Source organism: Muntiacus reevesi, chromosome 5, assembly GCF_963930625.1.
Source record: "Muntiacus reevesi chromosome 5, mMunRee1.1, whole genome shotgun sequence".
Taxonomy (NCBI): domain Eukaryota; kingdom Metazoa; phylum Chordata; class Mammalia; order Artiodactyla; family Cervidae; genus Muntiacus; species Muntiacus reevesi.
In genome coordinates, this window is record NC_089253.1 from 77,594,888 (window position 1) to 77,621,358 (window position 26,471).

At 39.5% G+C, this 26,471-nt stretch overlaps 1 protein-coding gene and 1 non-coding gene across 2 annotated transcripts in view; both read left to right on the top strand.

Annotated features, from left to right (window-relative positions):
- Nucleotides 1-26,471, top strand: part of SMYD3 (SET and MYND domain containing 3) — a 701,156-nt gene that overhangs the window by 26,132 nt on the left and 648,553 nt on the right. The gene's annotated exons all lie outside the window — the stretch shown is intronic.
- Nucleotides 5,900-6,026, top strand: LOC136170140 (small nucleolar RNA SNORA18). The gene has a single exon (XR_010663581.1). It is a non-coding gene; the product is annotated as a small nucleolar RNA SNORA18 (small nucleolar RNA).

The following is a 26,471-nucleotide window of genomic DNA, read 5'->3' on the forward strand; positions in this document are numbered from 1 at the left end:
CTCGGCCAGGAAAGGGAATGAGATGGCTTCCAGCCATTGTAGCTGTTAAAAAAAAAAAAGTCTGATGGAACTTGTATCACATGGGTGCTTTTGTGTTTGATGGAACTAGATACACGACTAATTAATTTGTAAAGTGATAAAAAGTGCCTGGTATGTGCCTGTAACTTTGAGGATTGGGTCGGTGAGGAGGACTGCCATGACTTTACACATAATAGCCTCAAGTGAGACCATCAGTAGAGAGGTTGTTTGTCCTGGCCTGACCCAGAGCATCATGTCACCCTTCATGCCAAACTGAAAAGAGTTAGTGGCACAGTCATGTCTGACTCTTTGCGACCCCATGGACTGTAGCCCGCCAGGCTCCTCTGTCCATGGAATTCTCCAGGCAAGAATACTGGAGTGGATTGCCATTTCCTTCTCCAGGGGATCTGCCGACTCAGGGATCGAACCCGGGTCTCCTGCATTGCAGGCAGACTCTTTACCCTCTGAGCCACCAGGGAAGCCGGGATTCTCATGGTGAACTGAGAGTCACTTTAATGAGAGATGGTATGGAAGTGTTTTAAGCTCCTCAGAGAAAAGATGACATGCTGATCTGAAGGTCATTGGAGCAGACTTATTTATTAACTTTTTAAACAAATGCTTATTTCCTTATTTATGGCTGTGCTGGGTCTTTGTTGCCGTGTGCAGGCTTTCTCTAGTTACGGTGAGCGGGGGCCACTCCCTCGTGGCGCTCAGGCATCTCACTGCAGTGGCTTGTCTTGTCACGAAGCACAGGCTGTAGGTGCTCGGACTTCAGTAGTCGCAGCTCATGGGCTCAGAAGTTGCGGTTCTTGGGCTCTAGGGCACATGGGCTCAGTAGTTGTGGATCACCGGCTTAGTTGCCCTGTGGCACATGGGATCCTCTTGGACCAGGGATCAAACCTGCGTCTTCCGCATTGGCAAGCAGACTCTTAACCACTAGACCACCAAGGAACTCATGGAACTGATTTATTACATTCATAATCTTTGTGTAGCAAGTCTTCCCTGTTGGTTCTTTTCAAAATTGAAATTTAAAGAGATCCTTTAAAACAACAACAACAACAACGAAAAACCTTACTTGGATTGCTTTGAAGTTTGCTTTTAATTTATCAGAAAGACCCAAAATACCAGGATGGAAGGGCTTAGGAGAGGATTGATTGCTATATTTTCTGTGAATGCTCATTGCTAGTAAAATTTATTTTTGCTGTGCAGTGCCATCTTATAAGAGAGCTGATGCGAGAGCCGAAGTTGTATGAGAGAGCATAAAGGCATACCTCCTGCTTTCTCTTAGACTAGGAACTAATAGTTATGTCCAAATAGGTAGTTTTTAAGGCTTACCTTGCTAAGAGTTGGGAAACACATTTTAATACAGTGAAAAATGTGTTGCTTATTGTTGAAGCTGGTTGATGAATACATGAAGGTGCATTATACTTTACTTCTTTGTATGTTTTAATATTTTATTGTACGAAATGTTCAATTAAAAACACTGTAAGTATGTGACAGAAAATCTCACATGGAGTCTTAGGAGCTAGACTTCTAAATCTTATTAAAAACAAATGAGGAGACTTGAACTTCTGGCAGTGCTTACATATGTATGTTCTCAAGAAGGCTGAATCCAACAAAGGTTATAGCAGAGGGAATAGTTTCTGGTCCACCTGGTACTAACCAGTTTCTTCACTATTTAGCAAGATATTTATTTAAAGCCTTCTACTTGTCAGTCATTGTTCTAAGTACTGAGCAACAGCAGGGGACAAAGCTGACAAAAATCCCTGGGTTGTTCTTGACTCCTGCCAAGCACATTACACGTATTTTCACACCTTATCCACAGTGCCCAGTGCAATGCTAGATGGTGAGGTATACCTTCAGTGAAAATGTGTTAAATGAATAACTGTATAGGGTAAGTGTGATTTTTATTCCCATTTCACAGTTGACGTCACTAAGGCTTAAAGAAGTTACTTGACTAAAGTCACACAGCTGTTAATGACAGAGCTAGATCTTAAACTCAGGTCCTTGTGACCTCAGGTCCATGCTGTGAACCATGACCTTGTACTGCCTCCAAGATACAGGATAGGTGGCTACAACTGAGCCCTTGCATGTCCATAGACACTTTCTCACCCACTATCACTTTTACACAGACGAGCCTTAGTATCTAGGTGAGTGTGGTGTTGTTGTTTAGTTGCTAAGATGTGCCCGACTATTTTGTGACCCCATGGACTGTAGCCTGCCAGGCTCCTCTGACCATGGGATTTCCCAGGCAAGGATACTGGAGTAGGTTGCTGTTTTTTTCCTCCAACCTAGGGATCAAACCTGAGTCTTCTGCATTGGCAGATGACTTTTTTTACCACTGAACCACCAGAAAGGCCCTTAGGGTGAATATCCTGAGATGTAATTAAATTAAATCTCCTATCATTTAAAACATCAGCTATTAGATAATTCTTATTGTGGTTTAAGTTGGTTTCTTTTTCTTGTTTTAAGTCTTTAGTCTTAATCCCTCTTATAATGTTTGGTAAAATATTACTTTAGCACTATGCTGTCATAGTGGGTCTTCAATAGATGTTTTTTAGAATAAAAACCTGGGAGGGCCTAATAGCTAATTTTCTCAGTCATCTTTGTCCTCAGCTACATAGGTATGTGTATTTACTTGAGATTCACCTTTATGTTTTTCCCATCCAGTTAGTTGATATTTGATAATTGATCGTCTTACTACCAATACTGTAGATGTAGGTGGCATTTGTGATACAGTATAGCCTATACCAGGCTTTTAAAATTAAAGATCCACTTGGTGTGTGAGAAATACTTGTTATCTCTGTTAAGCAATCAATAACTCTACATTAGAAATGCAATACCTGGGTCAGAGGAGATATCATGGGCTTTGGAGTCAGATAGAGCTGAATTTATTCTTTTTTTTTTCAGTTATTATGTGACCTTTGACAGGTTGCATAAATTCCATGAAGTTTAACTTTCTCTTTTGTAATATAAAGGGTTCTATACTATCTGTTGCAATAATAATTATGTGAGTGGTTACTATATGAAAAACCAAGAATTATGGCACAGCAAGTTTAGATAAACCTGCCCTTAGGTCGCATAGTCACTAAGAGTGAATATAAATCCAGATCTGCCTAATTGCCAAACCTGTACCTATTTGCTGGTAGGAAAGCCATAAAAAATAGTCCCTTCTACCCATTTTTTTCAAGTAGTTTCTCTACATTTCAAAAAGAACATTAGAATATATTTATGTTAAAAGGTGATTTTAAAATGAAGTGCTTTTTTTTTTTTTTAGTATTCTTTTTTTAAAAAAGGTACCTGTTATAAACAGTGTTGCAATGAACATTGGGGTGCACGTGTCTCTTTCAGATCTGGATTCCTCAGTGTGTATGCCCAGAAGTGGTACATATACACCATGGAATATTACTCAGCCGTTAAAAAGAATTCATTTGAATCAGTTCTAATGAGATGGATGAAACTGGAGCCCATTATACAGAGTGAGGTGAGCCAGAAAGATAAAGAACATTACAGTATACTAACACATATATACGGAATTTAGAAAGATGGTAACAATGGCCCTATATGCAGGGCAGAAGAAGAGACGCAGAAGTACAGAACAGACTTTTGAACTCTGTGGGAGAAGGGGAGGGTGGGATGTTTCGAAAGAACAGCATGTATATTATCTGTGGTGAAACAGACCACCAGCCCAGGTGGGAGGCATGAGTCAAGTGCTCAGGCCTGTTGGGCTGGGAAGATCCAGAGGAATCGGGTGGAGAGGGAGGTGGGATGGGAGACCGGGATGGGGAATTCGTGTAACTCTATGGCTGATTCACATCAATGTATGACAAAACCCACTGAAAAATTAAAAAAAAAAAAAAAAAAGAAGTATGTAGAAAACACCCTGGTTTCGTGTAGGACAAGCTGATGTAATATTAAACTATCTTCCCCTTAAAAATGTACTAACTTAGAATATAAAAGCTACGGTAAAAAAATAAAGATTTGCCAGACAAAAAAAAAAAAAAAAAAGGTACCTGTTGGAGAAAGTTTTATAGGTGATTTGGTTCATAAGACCAGATTTTAATTTCAAAATCTAATAAGTTCCTTGATTATATTTATTCAAATATTACATAAAGAGGAAAAATAAAGTGCATGAACACAGAAAACTCTGGGTAGTCCTCAAAAGAGACAGGATAATTTTTAGAAATGGCTTGATTTTGAGAAAGAGAAATGAGGTTTAAGTATATTAGGAATTAACCATATTTTAATGTTGGTCTAGATTCAAACAAGTAAGTCTATTTCAGTTCGTGTCAGAGGTGTCTTTAAGTGTAAGGACTTGAAGCGTGTTATTTTTACTAGACAAGCATGACTAGTTGGAACAATATCTTTTTGTAATCCCGCCTTTAAAAAGTTGCTGAGCAGGAGAAATCCAGAGACAAGCTGTCTTTGAAGCTTTTTGTGGCATATTTGAGAATTGAGTAGTCAAGAGCTTTGTGTCTTAATGATGTGTCTGCTTTTATGTGTAATGTTCAGTCAAATGCCAAGTTGTAAAAGCTTGTCTACCTTCCCACTCCCCATAATAAAAAAAAAAAAAGTTGTTTTTCTTCCGTATATCTGCATGGGAATAGGAGAAATAGGCTCTTGTCCTAAGAACAGAAAAAAAGACATTGCACAAATTACGTGTATTTTAGTTGGGTCTAGAACGTCATTGTAAATTGGAACTCTGCACATGGACTGAAAACAGCACCTTGATTCAGTACTTAAAGTTAGGATATAAATGCCTTTTTGCTTAGGTCAGTGGATCCTAATTTAAATATCATCCTCTTCTAGTGTATAGTTGGGCAGCAGAGTGAAGTGATCTAGAAATTATTACTAAAAATGTGGTCTGTGGACCAGCAGCATTAGTGCCTTTTGGAAATGTAAAATGTCAGACTCAGCCCTTTAGCCAGCTTAACCAAAGTATTCAGGTGATTTGTGTGTGTCTCAGAGTCTGAGAAACACCAATTGAACATGAGCTATGGACATGAATCTGATACTTTCTCATGTTGTGACATTGGGCAAGTTATTTAACCTCCTGAGTTTCAGTTTCCTTATTTGTAGAACAGAGGTAATAACAGTGTGCAGTGCTTAGAGGAATGGAGTTCACAGGAAGTGCTTCATTAGAATTAGCAAGTATTTTTTTAAGGTGTAGGGTACCCTATGTGCAGCACATGAGTAATTACAGAGTAAAATGCCAGTGTTTGTTACCATGAACCCATTATTAATTTATTGTTAAGGGTATTAAAAATAGCTTTAGGATCATATACTAGTATTATCTTTCTGTATCAGTGTTACTTGTCATGGAATAGCAAAGTGAAAAGTAGATAATTTACAACTTTTGAGTATGAATAAAATCAATTTAAGTACAAATTCACAGTAAGAACTTTAAGCATCCCATAAATCACCAGAAGGTTGTAGTTGAGGGTTTGACCATCTTTGCCAAAAGTACTAACGGCAACACCTTAAAGTTATCATAGGGCTGTTTTCTTTCTACCTGAATTGCCTCTTAAAACTGTACCTTCTTAGAAAGAGGGTGGAAGAAAGGAAGGGGGAGAATGACCCGCAGGCTCTCTTCCTCTCCCCACCTCTTCCTGTCTACCTTCTTTCCTCCATTAACCTCCAAGAGTTGTTGACTTCTGCTTTAGATGTTGGAATCCTCTATACATATTAGTGCCTACATTTTATAATCCTATATGTAGAATTAAGTTTTGCTATTAATAATTGTTTAATATTAGTTTTTAAAAAGACTAGTCAAACCTTGTTACTCCCAAATTTCCATAAGAACTGTGTAAAATGTGTGCCTGTCTTGTCTGTGGGGGAAAACTACAGACTGCAAAGTTTAAGTAAAAGCTGAAAGAGCCCCTCTGAGGTCTGTCCTGATGGGGCTTTATCTGTAAACCTACACTGTTGGAAATGCTTCGTGGAGTAACTATGTGGTTTCCTTTACTCATAGAACTGTTAGGTCAGTGGGAAAGAATTACAAGACAGAGCTGCCAAGTAAACTATGAAAAACGTAACAGTCAAACTTCTAAAACCTTAGATATTGGCATATCCCAACAATCTGTACTGTTCTAAAGTGTGATAGCTTAGGAGTGGATGTGATTTGAATTTAATATATTTTTAGAGAGTGTCAAATTCGGAACTAGCAGATCTATCTTCTGACCCTAACCATGGTCCTAAAGTAAATTGCTTCAGGAAATTGGATCCCAAAGATTACAATCTTTTTCCTTAGGTGGGAAATTTTGAAGTGTGTCTGTATTCCTTTGGAGATCAAAGAGATGAAAGAATTTTGTGCTGATTGACGTGACAGCTGTGGATTGAGCAAAACTTCTTTTTGAAAGGGCTCTCTTACCTTGAAGATTATGACTTTGGAGGAACTAAGGTGAAGCAGTAGAAAGAATCAGAACATGTGCAATTCCTTAAAAATTTATTGGCTTAAATAAAAATTTGGGCTGTATTATACATAATTAAAAAACCCTTTACAGTTTGTGCAGAAAAAAAAAACTGAAAGTGCCCTAACATAGAATTAGAATATTTTATATTTTATTTTATTTTATTTAGGTGTTAAATGTGATTAAGCATATATAGGATTAGGTTGGGCTTCCCTGGTGGTTCAAATGGTAAAGAATCTGCCTGCATTGCAGGACACCCGGGTTTGATCCCTGGGTTGGAAAGATCCCCTGGGGAAGGGCCTGGCAACCCACTCCAGTATTCTTGCCTGGAGAATCCCATGGACAGAGGAGCCTGGTGGGTTACACTCCATGGGGTTGCAAATAGTTGAACGCAATTGAGCAACTGACACTTTCACTTTTTTTTTTTTTCAGGATTAGGTTACAAATAAATCTTGGGAACTTTTGGTAGGCCTATGGTATACTGAATTTGATGGCCCTACAGATTTGTTTTGTTTTGAATATCAGAACCTCAGCCTTATTAGTGATAGACCATTTGGAAAAAATGACTTTGGTGTATGGCAGCAGTTGGCCTCCACAGGATTAGGCAACAGAGGTCAACTTAGTCTCCTGGCATCACTGAATGACCCCAGGCTTTCCCCTGAGGGGCAGGGCTGCCTCTCTGCAGGTTATGACGTGGACGAGTTACCCCAGGAGAGAACTCTGAAGGGACTGAGCCATTTGTGTCCAGCCTCCCAAACCCACCGGTCGTGTAAGTCATAAATGGGTCTTGGACTTTCAGTCCACATTGTGTGTCTGCTATTTTAGTACAGAAAAATGTTTCTTGACCCTTACAAGACCTATTAAAAAGTAATGTCCTGAGCCAAAAGCAAATGAAGTTGTAAAACAATGTTTTTAGAAAAATGGTTCTGAAATAAGCCTGGAGTAGTGATTTATAGAGCTAGTCATAAAAGATTTTTCTTCCCTGAGATGAACAGAATACCCATCAACAAAAGTAACAAGGAGCCAAGATACTTTCTTCAGTTTAAAAAAACATGTATAATAAAATAAATAGTACCATAATAAATCAGATTTATTCTGAATATATTCTAGACCCAGACTACTAAAGGTGTCTCCAAGATATAAAACAAGTTAGACTTAGTTTACTGGTTTTCCTTATTACCAGAACCTAAGCAGCGTAAAAGGATTAACTAAAGCATTAAGATACATGCTAAATAAGGGAATGTAAAAGATTAATAAATATGTATTTATTAATGGGGACCAGATTGACAAGAAACTCTTATTTGTTAGTAATAATCAAGCTGTAAGAAAACATAGGAAATCTTTAAATAGAACTGTTTCATTTCCTCCATTCAATTGAGCAACAAGTATTGTCAACTGTTCCTTCGGTGTGTGACTTGAATTTGAACGTTTCTCTTTGTTTGCACAGCAGCTGACATTGTCTAAACAAACACACATGCATGCATACACACACGAACGCAAGCTTGTTTATTTCTGTGTAGCTGTGTCTACCTATTGGTACACGTACACTGTGTGTGTGCATGTGTTTTAAGAGAAGAAATGGTCTGACGAAACTTTATGTACTACATTTGGGTTTTGGAGAAGTAAACCTAAAACAGTTCTTTTTGTTCTGGCCCAGACTTGGGTATTTATTTATCTTAGAGCAGAAGGAGGGAGCATTAAAATACGTAGAGGTGGTTATGTCATCAAAGAAGAGTGAGTCCATGGTATACAGGCCTCTATATTAGCTTTATTGGGTGTACTGAAATCATGACTTTGATCTCTTAGATCAGAAATGTCAGATACGTGTCATGCATGATAGCATTCCTTTCTCCCTGAGCAGACTTGACTAGCTTCCTATGGTATTGTGGAATTGGCTTCGAGTCCCTCTTGATACCTTTCTCTTCCTAGCAGGCCATTATCATCTGATTATAGATTATAACATGAAGCCCTTTCAAACTTCTTGTATAAATGAGGGCCCTGGGCAGTGTCATCTCCTAAGGCTTCACATACCATTATTGTGTTTAGGACTCTGAAACCTTTATGGCTTTGATCCTAGTTACAATAGCTAGACTTAAACTCTAGCGTCTCTCCTCTGCAGTGGGCAGCAACTGAGATCTCTGTTTATTTCTGTGAGCTTTATTTTGGCTGCTTGCCCTGCCTGCATGCTCAGTTGCTCAGTGATGTCCAACTCTTTGCCACCCCGTGAACTGTAGCCCATGAGGCTCTTCTGTCCATGGAATTTCCCAGGCAAGAATACTGGAGTGAGTTGCTATTTCTTTTTCCAGGAGATCTTCCTGACCCAGGGATTGAGCCTGTGTCTCTTGCATCTCCTGCATTGGCAGTGGGTTCTTTACCACCAGTGCCACCTGAGAAGCCCGCATCTTGCCCTATCTGTGTGTGATGTTTGAATGTCAGCCAAAAATTTTGGTAGAGTTCATCCGTAGAAATTGGGGGACACATGCTCTTCTCTTTGAGTCTCTCTTTTTTCATTTCTTCCCTTCATTTGCTACCTGTTTTAGTTGCCCCAAACCCTGGTTTTTCAAACCAGTAAGTTAAGTCTGTGAATTTTTATTTTAATTTAGCTGTCCTGCATAGCACAAACTGGGACCTTCAGAATAAAAGTCATTCAAACCAAGCAAGCAACCTGGAAATTCACCCAGGACTATTCCCTTCTTCCAAGAATAACCCCCGACTTCGTATCTCCCCACACTTTTGTCTTCTCCTGTGATTTTCTCTGTGCTTTTGGTAGCTCTTCAGTACCTTTGGTAGTTGATTTTTTAATATTTTGCCCAGAGTTTATAGTTGTTATGGGCAGGAAAATTGCCCCATATAGGAGCGATTACCCATGACTTCTTTGTTCTTTCCTTTTTAATGTAATTTATTTATTTTGGTTGTACTGGGTCTTCATTGCTGTGTGTGGGCTTTCTTTAGTTGTGGGGAGTGGGGGCCACTCTCTCATTGTGGGGTGCTGGCTCCCTATTGTGGTGGCTTCTCTTGCTGTGGAACAAAGGCTCTAGATGCAGGGCCTTCAGTAGTTGCAGTGCATGGACTCAGTTGCCGTGTGGCATGTGCAATCCTCCTGGACCCGGGCTCAAACCTGTTTCCCCTGCAGTGGCAGGTGGGCTCCTATCCATTGTGCCCCCAGAGAAGTTCCCTGTTCTTTCCTTTTTTAAAAAATTGACATGTAGCTAAAATACCACAATTTATTTATTTCCAATACAGCTTCAATTATACTGGACTGAAGCTCTGTAACCACTAAGTAGTAACTCTCCTCTCTTTCTTCCCCAGCCCCTGGTAACCTCGAGTCTAGTTTCTGTTTCTATGAATTTGCCTCTCCTAGATACTTCATATAAGTGGAATCATATAATATGTGGCCTTTTATGACTGGCTTCTTTCACTTAGTATAATGTTTTCAGGGTTCATCCATGTGGTTGCGTATATCAACTTCATTCCTTTTCATGGCTGAATAATATTCTATTGTATGTGCATATTTAATTTTGATTATCCATTCGTCAGTTGATGGACACTCACATTGTTCCAACCTGTTGGCTATAATATGTAAGTAATGCTGCTGTGAACGTTCACAATATAAATTTTTGTGTGGACGTTTTCATTTTTCTTGGGAATATATGTAGTACTCAATCATGCATGTTTTTTTTTTTCATGTGTGTTTAATTTCTGAATTATGTATGTTTAATCATTTGAAGAACTGCCAGATTGTTTCCCAGTGTGGCTGTGCTATTTTACATTCTTACCAACATATGTGGAGGATTCTCATTTCTACACATCCTTGCCAACATCTGTAGTCTGTATTTTGGTTGTAGCCATCACAGTGGGTTAGAAATGTATTTTCTTGTGGTTTTAATTTGTACTTCCCTGATGGCTAATGTCTCCCTTATTCTTAAAATACCTAAGTCTCTTGACTTGCATGCAGTACCACACTTTCTTGGTTTCCCTATTATCTCATTGTCTGCTTCTTAGTCTCTTTTGTTGATTCTGCCTCTTCTGCCTCCCTTGAAAAATGGAGTTCCTCAGGTACAATCTGGGTCTTCTTGTCTTTCTGAACATTTTTCTTAGGGAACTTTGTTCAGTCTCAGAAATATCTTCTGTAGTAGAGGCAGTCCCTCTAGGCCTTCATATTCCTTGACTTTTAGATATGATATCATTAGACTCCCTTAAGATAACCACCAAGTGACTGGCCACATTAAAATCTGTGGTTCTAAAATTGTGAGCAGTTTGCTTTTGGTTTTCTAAGTGTTAGTTTGAACTTTAGATGAGCCTGTACGTTGGTGTGGGGGATAGAAAGGGAAGCTTTTGGGCACACTTGTTGGCAGCTGGAAATTCTGAGGATTTTTTTCGAGCACCTGGGAATTTGCTCACCTGCTAAGACCTCCTCACATGTAGAAGAGCTGTTTCTCATCTGACCAGAAGAGGCTCAAGGAGTCAGTGTCATAGGTGTCTGACAGGTTGCTGAGATGGTGGCCTGCTTTCTTCCCTTCTGTTCAGGCTTTATTGCTTAGTGAGACTGTGGGGCATTCCTTCTTACCAGGAATCTCACTTTCTTCTCCTTTTGGGTTAAGGACAGGTGGGAGTCAATAATAAGTAAATTTTTATATTCAGTCTGCAAGTGTTCTTTGTCATTTTGTGATACCAAAGGTGAACCTGAGATAATCTATTACCAAGTTTATGTGTGTGTGTGTGTATGTGCGCTCAGTCATGTCCGACTCTTTGCAACCACATGGATTGTAGCCTGCCAGGTCCTCTGTCCATGGGACTTCCCAGGCACGAACACTGAAGTGGGTTGCCACGCTATCCTCCAGGGGATCTTCCCAACCCAGGGATTGAACCTGAACCCACGACTCCTGTGTCTCCTGCATTGCAGGCGGATTCTTTGCCACTGAGCCATCAGGGAAGCCTTAGACAGATCTATTACCAAGTTTACACCCAAGTTTATAAGCCTGAGACAGATGTTTGTTCATATGCTAAGTTGTGACCCACTCTTTGCAACCCCATGAACTGCAGTTTGCCAGGCTTCCCTGTCCTTCACTATCCTAGAGTTTGCTCAAACTCATGTCTATTGAGTCGGTGATGCTATCCAACCATCTCATCCAATGTCGCCCTCTTCTCCTCCTGCCCTAAATTTTTCCCAGCATAAGGGTCGTTTCCAGTGAGTCAGCTCTTTGCATCAGGTGGTCAAAGTATCAGAGCTTCAGCTTCAGCATCAATCCTTCCAATGAATATTCAGGATTGATTTCCTTTAGGATTGACTGACTGTCTCTTAAAACATTACCTGTAAATTGCTGATTCTCAAATGTATGTCTCCAGTTCCCACCTCTGTCCTCAGCTCCAGGAGACTACCTGTAGGGCAGTGAAATGTCAGAATGACTGCTTATAATATGCATTTGGTTCAAATTAGAAGAGAAGGCCATTTGTTTTCTAATGTAAGCTATAGATAGGGTGAGTAAAAAGTGCACAAAAAACGTAAAGGAAAACAAATTCCAAAGGGGGAAATAATGCAATAAATTCTGACCTAAATATGAATCAAATTAAAACTTGGTATGCTTTGGAGCAACTGGTAGTAGCCAGAAAGGGTATTGTATTGTGACATTCAGTTCAGTTCAGTTTAGCTCAGTCGTGTCTGACTCTTTGCGACCCCATGAATCGCAGTTTGCCAGGCCTCCCATCTATCACCAACTCCCAGAGTTTATTCAAACTCATGTCCATCGAGTCGGTGATGCCATCCAACCATCTCATCCTTTGTCGTCCCCTTCTCCTCCTGCCCCCAGTCCCTCGCAACATCAGAGTCCTTTCCAATGAGTCAACTCTTCGCATGAGGTGGCCAAAGTATTGGAGTTTCAGCTTCAGCATCAGTCCTTCCAATGAACACCTAGGACTGATTTCCTTTAGGATGGACTGGATGGGTCTCCTAGAAGTCCAAGGGACTCTCAAGAGTCTTCTCCAACACCAGAGTTCAAAAGCATCAATTCTTGTGACATTAGAGCATTCTTTCTCTAGTAGCAAAAGGGTCATGACCTTATAAGCATAGAGAACGAAATGTGTAGGGAAAGAGCAAATTAGCCAACATGGCACGGTCAGGTTCTTTTGCCCCATGTTTTGTAAATGACTATGTAAGAGCTGAGATCACTTACAGCACTGTGCATGCAAGTCATGAGGTACTCGCTTGGCCATGTGCAACGTTTTGTTCTGTAAGCATATGTAAGCTCCACCTGGAAAGCCCTTGTGGGTGTGTTGTGTTCGGTTATGTTATGACTGCTGCTATAGCTGTTGTGCCAGCCAGGAGAGAATAAACATGTCTGCAATTCCTATGGCTCCTCATATTTTCTTCCAGCTTCTTCTTAGCTCATGTCTTGTCTACCATGGATTCAGCAAACAGTGTGCACAGTGAGATACAGTGAGACAACTGTAATCTTAACGTATCTTTTGACCCTTTGTTGAGCAATATCCTTTATTGGTTTTCACCTTTAGAATCATCCTTTAAACCAGTGGTCTTCAGAGTTGAGTCCCTGGACCAGAAGCATCCCTGGGAACTTGTTAGAACTGCAAAGATTCAGGCCACATCTCAGATCTGTAGAATCAGAAACTCACCAGGTGAAGTCCAAGTCTTGTGTTTTAACAAGTTTTCCAGGTGATTCTGATTCACATGGCAGTTTAAGAACCACTGCTACAGACAGTGCATGAAAGACACATAAAATTATGGCTACCTAATGGAATGTGAATTTTATTTTATTTAAAAAGTATTTATTTATTTGACTGCACTAGGTCTTAGTCTCCTTTATGCAGAATCTAACTCTCTGACCAAGAATAGAGCCCAGGGCCCCTGCATTGGAAGCGTGGAGTCCACCCACTTAGCCAATGAAGTCCCTGGAATGTGAATTTTAAATCTTAACAATATAGGACAAAAATGAAGCAGAGCTGAGGGAAGTTGGGAGGAGATGTAGAAGAATGGGTACAGGTTCTGATAGTCTTGTTTTGTGAAGGAGTCATCAAAGTATTTCGTATTTGATAGAACAAAAAATAAATTGGTAGCATATCTAAAAAGTAACTAAGGAACTAAAATTAGTGATATACATTGAGAGGAATAGAGGGGGTGTTTATGGCAAGTGTAAGTTAACTAAAGCATCAGTCCTATCAGATGTATCTCACAGATACCTATAGGTGATAAATGAAGCTGCTGCCGCTAAGTCGCTTCAGTCGTGTCCGACTCTGTGCGACCCCATAGACGACAGCCCACTAGGCTCCCGCATCCCTGGGATTCTCCAGCCAAGAACACTGGAGTGGGTTGCCATTTCCTTCTCCAATGCATGAAAGTGAAAAGTGAAAGTGAAGTCGCTCAGTCGTGTCCGACTCTTAGTGACCCCATGGACTGCAGCCTACCAGGCTCCTCCGTCCATGGGATTTTCCAGGCAAGAGTACTGGAGTGGGGTGCCATTGCCTTCTCCAAGGTGATAAATGAAGAAGTATTGGTAGAAGTGATTATTTAGAAAATTGAGAGTAACTGCAGGAAAACTCCTAAAATGAAATGGTTAAATATGGTTGCCTTTAGAAATAGGAGATCAGAGCCCTTGGTCCTCCTTGACTTTTTAACCATATGCTATATATTACTTTGATTACAAATTTAAAGACAAAAGAAAACATGCTTCAATTGTGGAGGAGTATCCACTCATTAAATTGCAGAAAGGGCTGCTGCCTGTCACTGTTCTGAGTTCTTTTTCATATGGTTGAAAGCCTCTGATTCTTGTAATTACACATGGCACTTGTGTTTGAGCGTTAGATGAGTGGGTTTGTAGAAGTGTGGTGTGTGTGTTTTTCTGAGGCTCCTGTGGCTTGTGCTGGGTAATTAATCTTTAGTTTATATTCTTCCCATGTTTTTTTTATTACTTAAAGAGCATCAAAATCATTGGCAAACTAAAATCAGGCATTTTAGTTCAATGCTTACGTATTTTTATAGAATCATCCATAGCATAAGACTTCATAAGTAACAACTTAAGTTTTTATTTCCCAAGATAGGTCTGAATGTTCTCCGCTTTCTATGTTTGAATTGGGCTTCCTGCTAACTAGCTTTTAAAGGCTAATGAGATTAAGAGTCAAATTTGGTGCCTGTGCAGTTCTTAACCTAGTTGACTTCATGAGCTGTCTTTCTCCACTTTTATAGGACTTCTTTTATATCCAAATGTAATGATCTATTTATAGATAGGAGATAAAGTGTTCTAATCTTACTCAGGGGATCCCTGATGAGCCCCAAATGAAATCCAAGTGAAACAATAAGCTGAGCACCAGTGCATTATTGCTATACTAGCTGAAGCTTTAATCCTCTCATAAAATATTTATCTATGCTTTATATCACAGATATAAAGATCTTTTCCATCGGAAGGTATATTTTATTAGTTTGCTAATTATGGCTGACATGAAAGGCAAAGTGTGAATGCATTCTTAGTTTTAAATATGTTTTTAAATTGGTGAAACCACTTAAAAAGCTTTATTTTGGAATAATTTTAATATTATGGAAGAGTGAAGGAATAGTACAGAAGACTCACATGTCTGTTATCCAAATTCAGCAAATTTTAACTTTTTGCTACATTAGGTTTATCATATTTGTTTTTTCCTCTATTTATACTCACATTCACACACACACACACATATTGGCACACACTATTTTTTGAGAGTATGCTGCATACATAATGTCTGTTTTACTTAATACTTTATTGTGTCTTTTTTAAGAACAGCAGTATTCTCTTATATCACCACTGTACACTCAATAAAATCAAGAAAACTTAACATTCACACAATACTTGCATCTTTAGTCCATATCGCTAATTTTGTCAATTGTTCTAATAATGTCCTTTGTGTGTTTTTCCCCTTCCCATTCAAGATCCAGGGTAGAATTGCATGTAGTTGCTATTGCTTGGTAGTTTTCTTTAACCTGAAATATTCCTCAGCCTTTCTTAGTCTTATGACACTAATATTTTTATGATGTTAATATTTTGGGATAATGCAGGGTGGTTGTTTTATAGTATGTTCCTAAAACAGGGTTTGTCTGGTGTCTCCTCATGGTGAGACTTGGATTATTCACCCCCAGCCAGAGGGCAACATTAACGGTGATGTGTTCTCAGGGTCTCATGTCAGGAGGCACACAATATCCATGTGCTCCTCACTGATGAAATTTTGATCACCTGGTCAAGGTACTGCCTGGGTTAAGTAGGTAATATTTTTCCCCTTGTAACTTGTAAGCCAGTCTGTGGGGAAGATACTTTGAGACCATGGAAACATCTAATCCTCATATTTTTTTTTCTCCATATGTTTAGCATCTCTTTATGATTGGTTCTTGCCTGAACCAAAATTTACTGTGGTGCTTGTAAAATAATGATTTTTTAAATTCCTTTACTCTCTCCATATTTATAAGTGTTTATTCTTTTCAAAGGAAGAGCTCCCCCTTCTTAATTACTTATTATCTGTTGATATCTGTATGTTAGGTTGAAAAAAATAAAAAGCTGATTTTATTCAGTGAGTTACAATCCATTATTGTTCTTTTTGCTTAGATGTTGAAGTTATCACAGATTTGACTAAGAGAGCCCCTTAAATCTGGCTCTTGTATTTTTGATCTTCCCCTATATTTTTTGAACACATTTTTGTCTCTGGCGCAACAGAATGTTTTAGGTTTGTCTAGTATAGTATCCCTCCTTGAATCAGCCATTTTTATGAATTCTTTAGCTCCTTTAAAAAAATTATTTTAATTTATTTTTAAACATTTTATTGAAGTATAGTTGATTTACAGTGTTAATTTCTTCTGTACAGCAAAATATGTGATTCAGTTACACATATGTGTTTTTTTTCACATTCTTTCTTTTATGGTTTGTCGCAGGATATTGAATGTAGTTCCCTGTGCTATATAGTAGGACCTTGTTGTTTATCCATCCTATATATAACAGCTTGCATCTGTCCTTTAGCTTCTTTTGATATCCTAACAACCACATCTAGACTATGAGGTAGAGAAATTTACAATATTTAGGGCTTTTTCCACCAAGGGAAATTGTGGGAAGAGGAAAAAGACTCAGATTAAAGAAGCAGTTGGTAAGACTTCACCTGTTGGGAAGGTGTGTTTGATAATGGAGGTGGTGACAGTGGAGAGCAAGGGCCAGCAGCAGAGGCCACTCTGGTGTGAGGCCACAAGGTGGGCCAAATATGACAGCTGGTTCTTCATGGCATGTTTTATACTTGTCACACCGCGATTCCACAAGTTCCCTTTTGCTGTAGTGATGGACTGTGGAGGCACTGAATGGGCTAGTGGGTACTGGGCTTAGGATGGAAAGGCTGCCGTGTGCAGTGACTTAGTGAACACAGGCAGATGGCTGTGGCTGTGGACCATGGCAGTGTGTGGCGGCGCAATCTTTCAACAGCCCGTTTGGCAGGGGTAAGGGATGGAGAGGGGGTTTAAGTTCAAAGGCGCACCGCAAGAGAATTTGGGGAATGACGGAACTTTTCTGTCTGTGCATTTTTGAAAAATGATAGAATTGTGATAGAAAAGAGTGATTTTAACAATATGTAAATTTTTTAAAAAGGCATGTTGGGTGCTTCTTGTCAAGGTAAAGAGAAGTCATCCCACATTGTATGAAAACTCTAGTTTGTCAAACATTATGCATCTCTTGGCCTAAATAATGGAATGATACCAATTTCCCAATGTTTTAGTGATAGATGTCTTTTCAATATCTCTTCCAAACTCTAGAACTTCTCCCATTAATTTATATTTTAGTACCAGCACTAAATCGCTATGCCAGAGCAAGAGTTATTAGCAGGGTATTTGACACAATTCCAGAAGTAGATGCTGTCATATTTTGGTCATCTTCAGAGTGATGGCAGTGTAGAGTTCCTACAGGTGCATTACTTACCAGGTTTGTGAATTAGTCCATTTTTCCTGAAGCAAGTCACACTGTTGGAGAGAGGATCCAAATTATTTGGTAGAACACTGTCTCCTGCTATCTCTGTTGGGTTTGATGAGACATATTTTGACAGGAATCCATCAGTTGGTATTTGGGCATTTCCCCTCCTCCGGCTGTATTAAATGTATAGTTGAATATTGTGAAAGTTTAAAGTTTACAATGTAATGATACATGTATATATTGCAAAATGTTTGCCATGGTAAGGTTAGTCAACATATCATTCACCTCATGTAATTACCATTTTTTGGTTGTTATTGAGGGTAGCTTTCCATCTTCTCCTTAATACTATCTTGAAGGATAGTAGAATCTGGAAAGCATAAATAAGAGGTTTAGCTGAGAGCATTTCATTTTATTGAATTTATCCCTGCATTTCGTGCTTCTCACTTCCGGGAAATTTGTTTCCTAAAGCAGGAAGATACACAAAGTGAAAATCTCAAATCCCTTAAATCAAGTTAATGAGAGAGTATATAACAAAACCATCATCATTCTTTCTTTGCTTTAACATACTGGACCGAGTAAGACCTTACTTACAGTAAACAGACATTTCCAATCTCTGGAGGAAAAAAGGCCCCACAGGACAATATGTTAGTGCTAAGTCCAGATTAACCATAACCAGTGGGCTGGAAAAACTGAAAGTCTGGTGGACTGCTTCTTCAACCACCACCCTAAAGCCACACAAACTTCAGTTTAGCCAGAAACCATCTGGGAGAGGAGGAGTTGTTCCCCCCACGTGGAACAGCCCATTTTCTAGCCTTGTGGGGATTTATACTATTGAATATCATTTTTCCCTTGTGTTGTTAATCTCTCTCTCTTTACTGACTCATCCTTTCAAGCACTTAAATGTGTTACATTGCCTTCCATCCCGAATAAAACGGCACCCCTCTACCTTGGCCTCTTGTCTCTTAAGGCTGCTTCCTGTATTATCTTCTCTTTTTCACAAGCACAGTTCTCAAAAGCTGTGTTTACAATGGAAGACTCCACTTCAGTTTCACATGTAGGCTCTCCCTTCCCCTAGCATCTAAAGTTAAGATTTTAGATCTTTTCAGCACCTGTTCCTAGGCCATCTTTTCAGGACACATTCTTCCTTATCCTCTGGTGATCTCGGGTATCGTTGCAATTAATTATAGACTAGCAGTTCCCCAAATTATAGTTTTAGTGTAAAGAGGCCTCTCTTTTGAGAGGTCTGTATATTCAGCTGTCTGCTTGATATTTCTTCTTAGATATCTCAGAGGTGAACATGTTTAAAGTACTGTGTTTCTCAGTCTTCTTAAATCATCTTTCCTCCACTTTATTTCAGTTATTGTTACCACCATTTTTGCCCCTGTGATGCCTTGGGAGGGATCTCTGACGTTCTCTCTCTGCCACATCAGTCTGATAGCCAGTGAATCCTACTGGTTTTAGCAATGAAGTATTTCTTTTTTAACTTTAAAATTTTTAGGAAATGTTTTTTAAATACATGTTTATCTCAGTGTCTCTACTGGCTTCACCCTAGTTGAAACCATCATGCCATCATGCCATAACCTCTCATATAAATTACTGTAGTAGATTCCTAATTTGTCACCTTGTATCCATTTTTATTCCCCTCCTAGCTATTGTTCTTTTTTGTTTATTGGAGTATGACTGCTTTACAATGTCGTGTTGGTTTCTGCTGCACAAAGAAGTGAATGAGCTGTGTATATACATGTCTCATCTCCCTCTTGAGCCTCCTTCTCCTGCCCCCATCCTACCCGTCTAGGTCATCACAGAGCACGGAGCTGAGTTCCCTGTGCTATACACCAGCTTCCAACTATCTACTTTACACATTAGGTAGTGTATATGTGTCACTGTTAACTGTCAATTTGACCCACCCTCTCCTTCAGTTCAGTTCAGTCGCTCAGTCATGTCTGACCCTTTGTGACCCCATGAACTGCAGCACGCCAGGCCTCCCTGTCAATCACCAACTGCCAGAGTCTACCCAAACCCATGTCCATTGAGTCCATGATGCCATCCAACCATCTCATCCTCTGTCATCCTCTTCTCCTCCTGCCCTCAATCTTTCCCAGCATCAGGGTCTTTTCCAATGAGTCAGCTCTTCACATCAGGTGGCCAAAGTATTGGAGTTTCAGCTTCAACATCAGTCGTTCCAGTGAGCACCCAGGACTGATCCCCTTTAGGATGGACGGGTTGGATCTTCTTGCAGTCCAAGGGACTCTCAAGAGTCTTCTCCAACACTACAGTTTAAGAGCTTCAATTTCTTGGTGCTCAGCTTTCTTTATAGTCCAACTCTCACATCCATATATGACCACTGGAAAAACCATAGCCTTGACTAGACGGACCTTCATTGACAAAGTAATGTCTCTGTTTTTTAATATGCTGTCTAGGTTGGTCATAACTTTCCTTCCAAGGAGTAAGTGTCTTTTAATTTCATGGCTGCAAACACCATCTGCTGTGATTTTGGAGCCCAGAAAAATAAAGCCAGCCACTGTTTCTACTGTATCCCTATTTGCCATGAAGTGATCGGGCCGGATGCCATGATCTTAGTTTTCTGAATGTTGAGCTTTAAGTCAACTTTTTCACTCTCCTCTTTCACTTTTATTAAGAGGCTTTTTAGTTCTTCACTTTCTGCCGTAAGGGTGGTGTCATCTGCATATCTGAGCTTATTAATATTTCTCCCAGCAATCTTGAAAACCCTCTCCTTCACCCCATCCCATTCCTGCTCTACCAAAAGATAGCTATTGTTCTTAATTTAGGGCTTAAAAATCCTTCCATGCCTGCATTCCTCCCCCTGCCTCCATCTTGAGCCATTTCTTAACCCTTTCCTATTCTTTCTGCTCTTTCTAATCAAGTCCAGCTGTCTTTATGGTCTGTATTACTAAATTTTGCTTGAGTTCTCCTTCTTTCCATACCTACTACCAATGTCAGAGTTTAGACCTCTGTTATTTCCCTTGAATATCATCCCTGACAAAACCTTTTAAAGGTGATTTTACTGCCACCTGAGTTCTTACTCACCAGCCTGTCCTTTGTTAGCCACCAGAATAAGTTATGTGAAATTTCTTTGGATCCTGATTTCTTATATCAAGACCCACTCAATGGACATTAATCTGAGCAAACTCCAGGAGATAGTGAAGGACAGGGAAGCCTGGCATGCTGACGTCCATGGGGTTGCAAGAGTCAGACATGAGTTAGCAACTGAACAACAATTCTAAACTCTTCAGTGTGTTTCTTTAGTCCTGCAGTCCTGATCGTCCCCTCAACTTTGGGCTCATCTCCTGATTGTCTCTGCCCTGAACTTGTTTTAGCTAGACTGGATTGCCTGAAGCCAATTCTCTTGTCTTCCACCATACCCAGCAAGCTGATTCTTCTCTCTAGGGCTGTACTCAAAATTCCAGGCTTTTCCCCACATCTATACACAACACACACACACACACACACACACACACACACACACACGCATGCATGCACACCTGCCTAACCCCCCTTCACCCCCTACCCCATCCGACTTGACTACCTTTCTGTTTTAGATTTAGCTCCTTCATGGAATGGAACCCTTCCTTGCTCTACCTACCACCTCACACTGCATTAGGTACCCCACTCTGTTACACTTTCCAAATTAAATTACAGTTAGGCTTATGTGTTTGTTTCTTTTCTAAACAGTGAGTACCTTTATCTTTATGTCCTTAGAATTAGGCAGATGGTTTAGAATTTAGATAATGAACACATGAACATGAGTGTTCTGAGAGCTAAGAAGTATGTGCCACAGCAAAAATCAAATAATAGTACTTTTACTATGTTAGAAAAAAAATATGTGTGGATATTTTCTCAAATGTAATTTTTTTACACACATTTTCTTCACTTTCAGTTACATACTTCTTCTTAGCAAAATTAATGAATAATTATGCTTCCCAGAAGGCACTAATGGTAAAGAATCCATCTGCCAATGCAGGAGATGCAAGAGATGCAAGTTTGATCCCCAGGTTGGGAAGATCCCCTGGAGTAGGGAATGGCAACCCACTCCAGTATTCTTGCCTGGAAAATTCCATGGACAGAGGAGCCTGGCCAGCTACAGCCCACGGGGCTGAAAAGAGCTGGACATGACTGAGCAACTGAGCACACAATGACATATGTCTGAAAAAACATGGAAATAGACTGCTATGCTTTGTATGACAGGTTTTTGTTTTGATACAGAAACATGCTATGACATGATCACTTTCTGCCATTAAAATTGTCCTAAGTTTTTATGATGAATTTTTAAAAAATTTTGTTGAAGTATAATTGATTTATACTGTTGTATTAATTTCTGCTGTACAGCAAGGTGATTCACTTACCAGTTCAGTTTGGTTGCTCAGTCATATCCGACTCTTTGCGACCCCATGGACTGCTGTACGCCAGGCTTCCCTGTCCATCACCAACTCCTGGAGCTTGCTCAAACTCAGATCCATCGAGTTGGTGATGCCATCCAACCGTCTCATCCTCTGTCATCCCCTTCTCCTCCCACCTTCAATCTTTCCCAGCATCAGGGTCTTTTCCCATGAGTCCGTTCTTTGCATCACGTGGCCCGAGTATTGGAGTTTCAGCTTCAGCGTCAGTTGTCCCAATGAATATTCAGGACTGATTTCCTTTAGGATTCACTGGTTTGATCTCCTTGCAGTCCAAGTGACTCTCGAGAGTCTTCTCCAACACAGCAGTTCAAAAGCATCAATTCTTCGGTACTCAGCCTTTATAGTCCAACTCTCACATCCATACATGACTACTGGAAAAACCATAGCTTTGACTAGACGGACTTTTGTTGGCAAAGTAATGTCTCTGTTTTTAATATGCTGTCTAGGTTGGTCACAGCTTTTCTTCCGAGGAGCAAGTGTCTTTTAATTTCATGGCTGCAGTCACCATGTGCAGTGATTTTGGAGCCCCCAAAAATAGTCTGTCACTGTTTCCATTGTTTCCCCATCTATTTGTCAGGGGGAAATAGTGATGGGACCAGGTACCATGATCATTGTTTTTTGAGTGTTGAGATTTAAGCCAACCTTTTCACTCTCCTCTTTCACTTTCATCAAGAGGCTCTTCAGTTCCTCTTCCTGCCATAAGGGTGGTGTCATCTGCATATCTGAGGTTATTGATATTTCTCTCTGAAATCTTGATTCCAGCTTGTACTTCATCCAGCCCAGCATTTCGCATGATATACTCTGCATAGAAGTTAAATAGGCAGGGCGACAATATACAGCCTTGACGTACTCCTTTCCCAATTTGGAACCAGTCTGTTGTTCCATGTCCAGTTCTAACTGTTGCTTCTTGACCTGCATACACATTTTTCTGGAGGCAGGTAAGGTGGTCTGATATTCCCATCTCTTGAAGAAGTTTCCACAGTTTGTTGTGATATGCACAGTCAAAGGCTTTGGTGTATACATATGTATATGCCACTTATACACTTATACATATATATATATATATATATATTCATATTCTTTTCCATTATGGTATCATAGGACATTGATTATAGTTCACTATACTATAGAGTGGAACCTGGTTGTCTATCTGTCCTATATATAATAATTTGCCTCTGATAATCCCAAACTCTCAGTCCTTTCCTCCCCTTGGCAACCACAAGTCTGTTCTCTATATCTGTATGTCTGTTTCTGTTTTGTAGATATGTTCATTTGTGTCATGTTTTAGATTCCACATTAGGTGATATCATGTGGAATTTTTCTTTATGACATTTTGTTTAGTATGATAATCTCTGGGTCCATCCATGTTCCTGCAAATGGCATTATTTCATTCTTTTTAAGGGCTGAGTAATATTGCACTACACACCTATACATACACAAACACCACATCTTCTTTATCCATTCAGCTGTAAGTGGACATTTAGGTTGTTTCCATGTCCTGGCTATTGTAAGTAGTGGTGCTGTGAACATAGGGGTGCATGTATCTTTTTGCTTATAGTTTTGTCTATGTATATGCCCTGGAGTGGAATTGCTGGATCACGTGGCAATTCTACTTTTAGTTTTTTTGAGGAGCATCCTTATTGTTTCCCATGATGACTGACCAGCTTACATTTCCACCAACATGTAAGAGGGTTCCCTTTCTCCATACCCTCTCCAGCATTTGTTATTTGTAGATTTTTTAATGATGACCATCCTGACTGGTGTGAGGTGGTAGCTCGTTATAGTTTTGATTTGCATTTCTCTAATAATTAGGGATGATAAGCTTCTTTTGATGTGCCTATTGGCCATTTGTGTGTTTTCTTTGTAGGGTTGTCTACTTAAGTCTTCTGCCTGTTTTTTGATTGGGTTCTTTGTTTTTTGGTTGTTGACTTGTATGAGCTGTTTGTAGTATTTTGGAAATTAGGCCCTTGTCGGTCACATCATTTGCAAGTATTTTCTGTTATTCCATAAGATATCTTTTTGTTTTGTTCATAGTTTTCTTTGCTGTGCAAAAGCTTATAAGTTTGAAGAGGTCCCATTTGTTTATTTTAATTTTCTTTTAAATTTGTCTGCACTAGGTCTTTGTGTGGCACACGGGCTTCTCTCTAGGTGTGGCTCACGGGCATCTCTTGGGGATCATGGACCCTAGAGCATGCAGGCTCAGTAGTTGTGGTACATGGGCTTAGTTGTTCCACGGCATGTGGAATCTTAGTTCCCTAACCAGGGATTGAACTCCTGTCCCCTGCATTGCAATGCAGATTCTTAACTACTGGACCACCAGGGAAGTCCCCCATTTATTTTTGCTTATATTTCTGTTGTCTTGGGAGACAGACTATGATGAGTTTTAAAGTATCAATGTTTCAAGGCATTCCACATTATTTATGTTGTTCTGCATAATTCCTAGAGCAGCATGTGCTGGGTGCTCAGGAAAGATTCTTGTTGACTAATCAAGGGTATCATAACTCCTGCTAGCTGATAACGATTGGAAGTCTTTAGAGAGTAAATGTGTTTGAAATCATTTTCCTTGAAAATGAAATCAGATTTTTAGGTTTAAGATAATGTGGAAAACACACAAAATGCCAGGATACACCCAAGTGTCATTTGATGGATTCTTCTTACATTCTCTTCAATTAATGTTTTTCAGAAATTACCTTAGACCATTTAGAGTCATTGTAGACTTTTAATAATATTTGAACTCTGATATCTTCTGCCTCATGGTCGTCTTTTTCTAGGCTAACTTGTCATCTCTTGTAGCGCAGTAGTTACCCTGGTGATGATCAGGTTTCTCCCAGTCAGCATTCATTGTAAGTAAAGCAGAAACTTACTAAATTTATACTCGGCTAATTAAGAGTTTATAGTAATTCTGACATGCTGATTTGAGCTTTTCTTTGTACTGTTTAAGGCAAAGAGAAAAGGATTTGCTTAGCTAATTAAAACTAAACAAGGAGGACTGTTTAATGTACTTGAGGTGAACCAATAACTGTTTTCAAGCATGTAAAATAAACACGAACTAAGGATACACCAATTAAAATTATCTTTTATTAATTTAAGCACTAATGGATTCTCTGAGGCACAACTTCTGTCTGGTATTTGTTGAGGTTATTAAGAAATACTGATCCACTGGTATTTTTCAAACTCTTTGTTCATGACTTAGTTAGAAATACATATTATATAGCTATCCATTGTGAACACACATGTAGCTGAAAGAAAAGCTATAGAAAGCAATATTTAACCTTACCACTTATTTCTACTTTTATTTTCACACATTTCAAAATTTTAAAAAGTACTTCTAGGAACCCACTAATTGATCAAGACTCACATTTGATGTAAGTACTTTGCTAGATTATGAATTTGAGTGCAGGGTCCATGGCTTCCTTATCATTCTGTTGCCAGATGCTAGCAGTGCCTGGCATGAAGTAGGTGTCCATTAGATGCTAATTGGAGGTTGGAAAGATGAGTAAGAAATGAAACAGGATTTATAAAAGGTGTAGATGTTTCTGGCAATGAAGTTTTTGGATGTAATCAAGGCAGCAGAGGCAAAGCACTTGTGTTAATATTTACTTAAGATTTTTTGTTTTTGGGTAATAGAAACCAGTTCGAGCTAGCTTAAGCGAAGACGAATACAGTAAAAGGATTCAGGGTATCTTACAGAACTGAAGGGCAGAGGTACATCTCACAGCCTGGGAAGGGGTTGAAACTAGGACTGGAAAGGCTTCAAGATCCCAGGCATGTTCTGCATTGTGTCACCTGTATTTCTTTCTGTTTCACTGCTTTAGTTTTTTTTTGTTTTTCTGCAGAATGGTTTGCTGTGATGCTCGGTCCACATGACAATTTATGTCCAAAGCTCCTTCTTTTATATTTCAGTCCAGCCTTTTTTTTAAAAATTGAGTATGACTTGTATATATTAGAATAAATTAGTCTTTTGATATGTGCTGTGTGATGGATGTTAGTAATCTCAAGTCACTGCTTTAAGATTACATCTGCTCTGACATCCTGCTCTAAAATTAGTGTTTCTAATGTCTTTGTTTTGCCTTCTGGGTCATATGAAGACACTCTGTATACATGTATGCATATATAATTACTGCTTGCAAAAGTGTTAATTAATTCAGCATAGTTTTGCAGCATCCATTCCTATTACTAGGTTAGGCTATAGGTTGGTTACAGAGATTAATATAATGTATTTAGAATCATTTTGCCCCTTGAAGGTTATGGCCCTGTTCCAGCGAAGTGATCCACTCAAGCTTTGTTCATGATGTTAGCTCAAAAATTAATCTTCAATTTTCCCCTACCTCCGTTTCGTCTCTGCCTGCCCCATTTGTCTCTTTCACCTCTATCCTTTTCATCTGGGATGAAGATCTTATTTCACCTTTCTTCACTTTCACTATTTGTATTCTACACGTGGGCTCAGGCTAGTGTCAGTCCTCGAAGCCTTATCCAGGACCCCCCACAGTTATGAGCTGACCTCAAGGAGGGGCTCTTTACTAGGCATAGCCTGGCATGCCGGGCTCCTCTTAGACCCAAGAAAGAAAAACAAGAGAGCTGGACCAGAAATTACAGTTCTTATCTTCAAGAAATGTATAGACGGATGAAGAAGATAAGATCACAAGTGTTATTAATACATCGTTATAACTGTCATAACTCAAGTTTGAACACGGTACCAAAGGAATGTT